Below are 7,166 nucleotides of genomic sequence, written 5' to 3'. Positions count from 1 at the left end.
GAGGCTCTGATCATGAAGAGAAGGTATTTAGGTTCTCCAACTTCTCCCTGAGTTTTCGACTTTCTTCTTTTGAAGCATAATCAAAGTATGAGGAGACTAGAAGTAGAACAACAAGAGGGGACCACAAAAATAGATGCAAAATAGATGTGAGGGTATTTTGGTCATAAAAATCACAAATTGTCTTTAATTGATCTTATTGAATACCTCGGGGGAGGTAGATGCAAAGTGTCCACTTTTTTTGACTAAAAATGACGTGGACCAAACCTTAGAGTAGGAGCATAGCAACTAGATTTCACTCTCAAACATTTCGAGTTTTGTGAGAAGACCAAAACATTGGAATCTTGAAGCGTGAGAACTCCTGTCACTTCTCTCTCCTTGGTTTGTTTTGTTTTTTTGTTCTTTCTTATTTTATTTTATTATATTTTGAATGTAGATGCATTGATCATCTTAAATGTCTACACTAGGGCTACAATTGGGCCGGGCTTTTGCAATCCCAAGCCCAACCCTATGTGTTCTAATCTGAGTTCATTCCTGCCCTGACCCTAGTTCAAGGCCGAGGATTATTGTCCTTGACCCTAAACCCTACAGGGCCAAGCCAAGCCCATTCCCACTCTAATTGGGCTGGGTCGAGATGGGTTGGCCCTGATCTTGATAACCCTGATTGGCCCTGATTGGCCTTAACCCTGATTAGCCCCGATTGGCCCTATCCCTAGCCCTGATTGGCCCTGTCCCTGGCCCTGATTAGCCCTAATTGGCCCTGGCACTGACCTTGATTAGCCTTGATTGGCCCTGATCTTGATAGCCCTGATTGGCCCTGATTGGCCTTGAACCCTGATTAGCTCCTGACCCTGATTAGCCCCGATTGGCCCTATCCCTAGCCCTGATTGGCCTTGTCCCTGGCCCTTATTGGCCCTGACCCTGATTAGCCTTGTCCCTGGCCCTGATTGACCCTATCTTGGCCCTGATTAACAACAACAACAATAATAATAGAAGTATTATAAGTAAATTAAAAATAAAATTCATAGAAATATAAGATGATTCAAGCTCACAAAAAATGATAAAATAGTCAATAAGTTGATAGTGTTGCTTTAAACATAAATAAATTCATACTCCATAATTCTGTATTGATCTCTGAAAGTCTCTCATTGCTTTGAAGATGGAAATTGAAAACCTCTATCATTACTTCGGTGATGGAAATTGAAAACCCCTCCCATTGATGTTTTTATTCAACAAAAAAAAAATCATATTCAAAACTTTATTGACAAGTAAATCAACGATAATTTAGTATTGATATTTTTTCGTAGTTAAAAAAAATTATATTTTAGTTACAAACATAATTATCTGTCCTTAATAAATTTTTTTATTTTTTTTCTTGAAATATCACATTGGAGGCAAAAGAAAGATGTCAATATTCATGATGAAAAGTTGGGGTGTAGATTTGTTAGATATTAATTCTCTATATACTTATATTAATCTCGCCTTAGTCCAAAAAAAAATCAATGATTTTTTGGAACTAAAAATGACTTAGTTTGAAAAATAAAAATATCTTAAAAGTAATATAAAAAGTGATCTCATAGTCTAATATGATCAAAATGACTGAATGTCAAAGTCTAATAGTTATGTCAATGTTAATGTGAAGATTAGGGTAAAAATCTAATACATGATCAGGGTCAAATTAACATTAAGACTAGAGCCAAAATGAGAGTCAAGATTGGGCCAAAATCAGGTGGATGCTTACTACATTGGTAATAAAGATATAATTTATTTTTATTCATTTTTTTACAAAACATGATCATGTTTTTAAAATTTTACATGTGTCAAATATTCATCCATTTGGTTATATTAATTCCTCTCATATTGGTGGAGGGTCTAGACTCAAATCAAGGCCAAAATCATGGGCCTAGATCAAGGCCAAGATCGGGGGCTAGGATCGGGGCCAAGATCAAGATTAGAATCGGGGCCAAAATCGGGATCAAAATCGGGGCCAAGATCAAGGTCAAGATCGGGGTCAAAATCGGGACCAAAATCGGGGGCTAGAATCGGGTCAAAATCGGGGGCCAAAATCGAGGATGGGCCGGGATGGGCTGGGCGGGCCAGAGAGTAATCTCAGGCCCGCCCTTGGCCCTAGTTCAGGGCCAGAATATTTTGGCCCTAACCCGCCCTTAGGGCCAAAATCTTTAGCCCAAGCCCTATTCGGGCTCAGGGTGGGCTTAGGGCGGGTCAAGGCCGCCAGGGCCGAACTTGCACCCCTAGTCTACACACAAAATGAACTCAGAGCTAAAATCATCAATCGATCCAATAAGGCTTGGCCTTAATGAAGTTTGAATCCTTTTCCCTGGAAGGGTTCTCCTAGTAAGCGCCATTGTAACACATGTGCATATGCATGTGTGATATTTAGTTTCTAAGAGGAAACATTTTCCCAACTAAAATGGTTGTTCTATCATGTAAAAAATATGCATTCTTTAGTTGATTCATTTAGTCATAGTTTGCCCATTGTGTTCTTGTCCATGCTTTACAAGGAATTTTGTTGTTAAGTTAATATCTAAATTATGTGAAATGTTTATACGTTTTGAGCTACCAATATTAGAGTAGTTTTATATAGTTGCCTTCTTTGGATTTTTGCTACTTTTTCCTTTCATTCATTTGATATTGTTTGGTTTGTAATCCTATAGAAAAATTTTCAATGAATGCTATAAGCAATATGTTCCTACATTTTTGTTATTATGTCGTATGTAAATGTAATGTAATATAATTGAATTTTACTTTGTTTTAAATAGATGTTTGTTTATTGAGTTTGTATTACCTTTGAAATAGAACATTTTTATAGAGCACGTTCTTTGTGTACTTCTCTGTTTTGGTTGCTATGTTCTCCTTTTGATCAGTACTTTTGTAGTTGACATTGATATTCCTCTTGATAATGCAACATATAGTTGTCCATATGATAATACAACGTACAATTGCCCTTGTGCTTTATTGATCATCATTACAAAGTTTAGACAAATTGGGAATTGCTATCTTTTAAAAGGGAATGGATATCCCTCGTTCTCTACTAGGCATAGTGATATTTTTTGTATTAGGAACAAATTTCCTGTGAATTGACCACCTATCACAATTTCTACTAGGATAACATTCTTTTCTAATTTTTGACAAACCAATATGGTTCCATTGCATTCTCCTTGGGCCGATATAGGTTTTTTAGGAGCATGATTGGACAATTCTTTTTTAAAATCAATTGATGAGGTGGTAACCCCATTTGGTACCAAAGAGTTGAGAAATTCCTCCGGGTATTGTGTGTCTACATCATCTATTGAGAATCATAGTTGTAGTATGTCACTCACTCCCTTGGGAATCTATCATTCATTTTCTCATTTATGTTGTCTCTTGTTTCATCCTTAGTTGTTAAAATTTCTCTTTTTCGTGATATCTTTTGTTAAGTGGAGCTCTAGTTGTTGTCTTTGGGAATATTTCATTTATCAATTCTTCTTCTCCCTCATTTTTATTTTTTATATTGATCAACATTTCATTTGGTATTTTAATCATATCTTCATCTTTTGTTGGCTCTTTTCTATTTCCAACCCTCAACAAGAATTCGCTGAATTTTTTGAATGATTTATTGCCCCATATTTTTTATCGGCTATATTTTTTCGCATGGTTGGCCTTAAGTATGATCTCACCAAACTAAATTCTACTGTTTCTGTTTTAGTTCCTCGAGGTACAAACAAGTAGTACTTGCTTGAAGTCTCTCACGAAGATGACAACTTTCCCTCCGAATGTTGTTATATTACCTATTATATCTTACAATGTCCTGTCAATTGCCTCGGTTGCTTGTCTTTTGGCTATTGGTGTTTTTATCCAACTTGGCTTTTTGAATCAATTGTGTTGCCACATTTTGTTTTGAGAAGTTGTAGAGGCTTGAATTCTCAATGTTAATTTGGAATTTTGAGTATTGAATGTGTTGTTCCCCCTCCTAGCAATATTTAGGCTACAACTTCAGAAGTTATTGATATAATGGAGATTTGTCTTTCCGCTCCTATTGTTGCCAGTATTGCTTCATAAAGGAATTTTATTCTGATTCCTCCTAGTCCATCAATGAAGAATGTGTCGTTGTTGTTTTCTTTAACCGTTTGTCGAATCATGTCGTATGCCTTTTTTTTCTTTTCCACATTCATTTTAGTTGGGTTCATAGTCTTCTATGGGAATTGGTATTGCATACTCATTTTGATCAATTTCCTTTTGACGGTTTGCAACCGTCTTATTCATTTGATCCTCAAGCTTTTGAAGGTCATATTGCTCTATGCTTTGGTCCATTAAGTGTAAGAAGTTATGAACACTCAATGTTTCATAAGTTTGCTTCCTAATGCATGCAATTGTGTTTTTTAAGTCTTTAGATACGGCTTCAAAATTGTCTACCCATAGCTTTTACATTTGCTAGTTTACAACAAACCAATATTGTTGCAAACAATTTTCAAACCATTATTGGCATATTGAATAATGCCCCCGTCTCTTAAGCATTAAGAGATTGCATCATCGCTTTTAAGTAGTTTTATCTTTTTCGTTGCCTTTTGGAAAGTCTGACATTGTTCTCCTTTTACACACATAAGATTTTCAAATGATGTTGATTTTTTAATGTTGTTTAGTAATAGTCTCAAATAGAACCACACTCCTTTAATTAGGCAAGTTTACTCGTCCAATTGCATCTTTTGCCTTTATTTGTGTAAAAAATTTTGCTTTATTATTTCATACATAATTCTCTGGGAGTTCTTTATATATTCATATACTATGTTCATTTTGAATAATTCAGTCAATATTGTTCTTGATATGTTATCAGACGGAATCACATTAGTCAGATCCCAATTCTTCTAGTACCAAAGCAGTTGCTTAATTGGTAGGTATAGTTGAAGGGTTATCTCATAAAGAAACATCTCAGTTAAATTAAATTCAAAAATTCTCCATATTGCTTTCTGTGTTGATACCTTGTGTCCTTGTATTATTTTATTTCATCCATCAAATATTCCTTAGTGTTATACGCTAGGGACATCGTAATACATGCCATTTATATACATACTTATAGAGATATTTGACTGCTTTAAACCCAGAGCAAATCTTGACATTTATGTGGAAATCATATCTTGTCAGGAGATGTGGGTTATATTATTACCTAACAATTGTTTGCTTATCATGACTCGTTTGCCATTATTCCTTCTCCAATAAATTGGGTAGGAATCTTCTCCTTGCATTGTTTTTCCACTATAAGATCTTGGATAACAATTCTTACAAGTGTGTAATCCCCCCCCCCCCTCTAACCCAAAAACCCATATTGTAGGTCCAAGAACCTGGAATGCAAGTAGAAGACAACTTTGGGCTAACCACATAGAGACCATTGGATTGGAGTCTAAACCCATGGAAGTGGATGGTGATGATGCCAAGTTGGGAGTTTTGTCAGAGTTTGGAAGGAGATCTAACATGGATATTGATAGATTATGTAGATGGATCAAGTGTTCATTGATGACACGTGTGGAAGGTTCCAAAAATTAGGTGAGACCCTTTTTGAATGTGGAGTAAGAGCTAGGACAGAGCCAAGGTCTTTCAGAGCCTTGAAATCTTCTCCTGGAACTAAGTTCTAGAGGTGAGTTGATTGGCTTGGTCACCCCAGGCGACCCATCTAGTTCTGGGAGAAAAAAGACAAAATTGGAAATTTGGTTTTTGAAGCCCTATTTAATGTGTTTTCATTCTAAAGCATGTCACTATGATCCATAGCCATTAGAGGAAGTCAATACATGTCAGAGAGTGCTTCGCAAAGGTGAAGGATAGTGTGGAGATCTTCCGAAAGGTTATACGTGCAGCAATTGACTTTTTCTAATATACTAAATTCATCTTTTTTTTTCATTCAAATTTTTTTTTTTGCGATTGTTTTCTCTGCTGCTCGGACCTTGTAAAAGGCTTATAAATACTGTAAGGGTAATTTTCATCTGGACCCCCTGAGGTTTGGTCTAAGTCACTTTTAGTCCAGTTTAAGTTTTCTTTTGCATATGGCTCCCCTATGGTTTCAATAAATGATTAAATAAGGACAAGCTTGACAGAAACTGTTAGTTTAATAATTTTTGTGACGAAAATACCCTTTCTCTTTTTTTTCTTCTTCTTTTTAATAAGTTTATTTAAAAATAAATGTAAAAATCTAAAAGAATCTATTAACCATGAGGTGAGACCCTCTGGTGTTTCCTCACCGTGCTCTCCATCTTCTCCGTCGTCGGCCAAGAACTCCGGCAGCTGCTCAGTCGAGAGAAAACTCACCGAATTGGTGTAGGAGCAACCCCTACTTCTATACCACAAGTACTCTCTCCTTTTCGGCTAAATATCTGTTAACCTCATTTGGTACGGCAAGCCTTCTCAACGCGCCATAATCGCTGATTTCATCTCTTCCATCACCCCAACCCAGAGAAAAACCCAAACCCAACAACCCTCTATTCTCACTTGGTGGAAAACCACTGATAAATACTATCAGCTCAGCTCCAATAAACCCTTTTCTCTCTCCTTTCATATGGGTAAGCAGCTTCTGACGAGAACTACATTTTGGGAAAATCTCTCACCAGCAAGCAGCTCGTTCAGCTTGCAGCCAGAGGCGAACAGAAGAACAACATTAATGTCGTCTTGACAGCTCCTGATGTATCTGTCGAAGCAGGGGTGGAACACACGGGTCTTCTCCGAGTCGCCAGCTGAAGAATTCCCACAACAAGAAACACAAGTTCGCTTACATCTGGGTTGGAAGAAGGGACCAAACCAGAAAAAGGATTCGCATACTCACAGACTTTGAATAAGGATTTGAAATAGGGAGGAAGAGGAACCCTAGCTCGCCTTAAACCATAAGAAAACATCTTCTTTTGTTCCTATGTTGCAGCTTGTTTTGAGACAAGATGCTCTGAGTGATCATCACTAGGATTTGAAAACCTCTCTTTCATTCTGATCTGAAACCTATTCTTTCTCTTTGGGATCTGGAAAACAATTTCACTTGATTTATTTACAACAATTTGTTTTGAAACAAGATGCTCTGAGTGATCGTCACTCGAGGCAACACCGTTGCAGCGAACACACATCCGAATAAAGTAAATGCATATTCTGAAGATAAAATCCGATTCATTGCTTTGAGTTTCGAATTGTTTCATATAGCC

The 7,166-nt window shown here is 36.8% G+C and overlaps 1 pseudogene; it reads left to right on the top strand.

Annotated features, from left to right (window-relative positions):
* The first annotated feature begins 3,648 nt into the window (after window positions 1-3,648).
* On the top strand, window positions 3,649-6,815 carry LOC149018992 (protein PHOSPHATE-INDUCED 1-like; annotated as a pseudogene).
* Window positions 6,816-7,166: the final 351 nt, after the last annotated feature.

This window comes from Hakea prostrata, chromosome 4 (assembly GCF_041222555.1).
Source record: "Hakea prostrata isolate BN-2017 chromosome 4, UWA_Hpros_2, whole genome shotgun sequence".
Lineage (NCBI taxonomy): Eukaryota > Viridiplantae > Streptophyta > Magnoliopsida > Proteales > Proteaceae > Hakea > Hakea prostrata.
The sequence above is the reverse complement of the archived record's forward strand: the minus strand, read 5'-3'. Positions and strand labels throughout refer to the sequence as shown.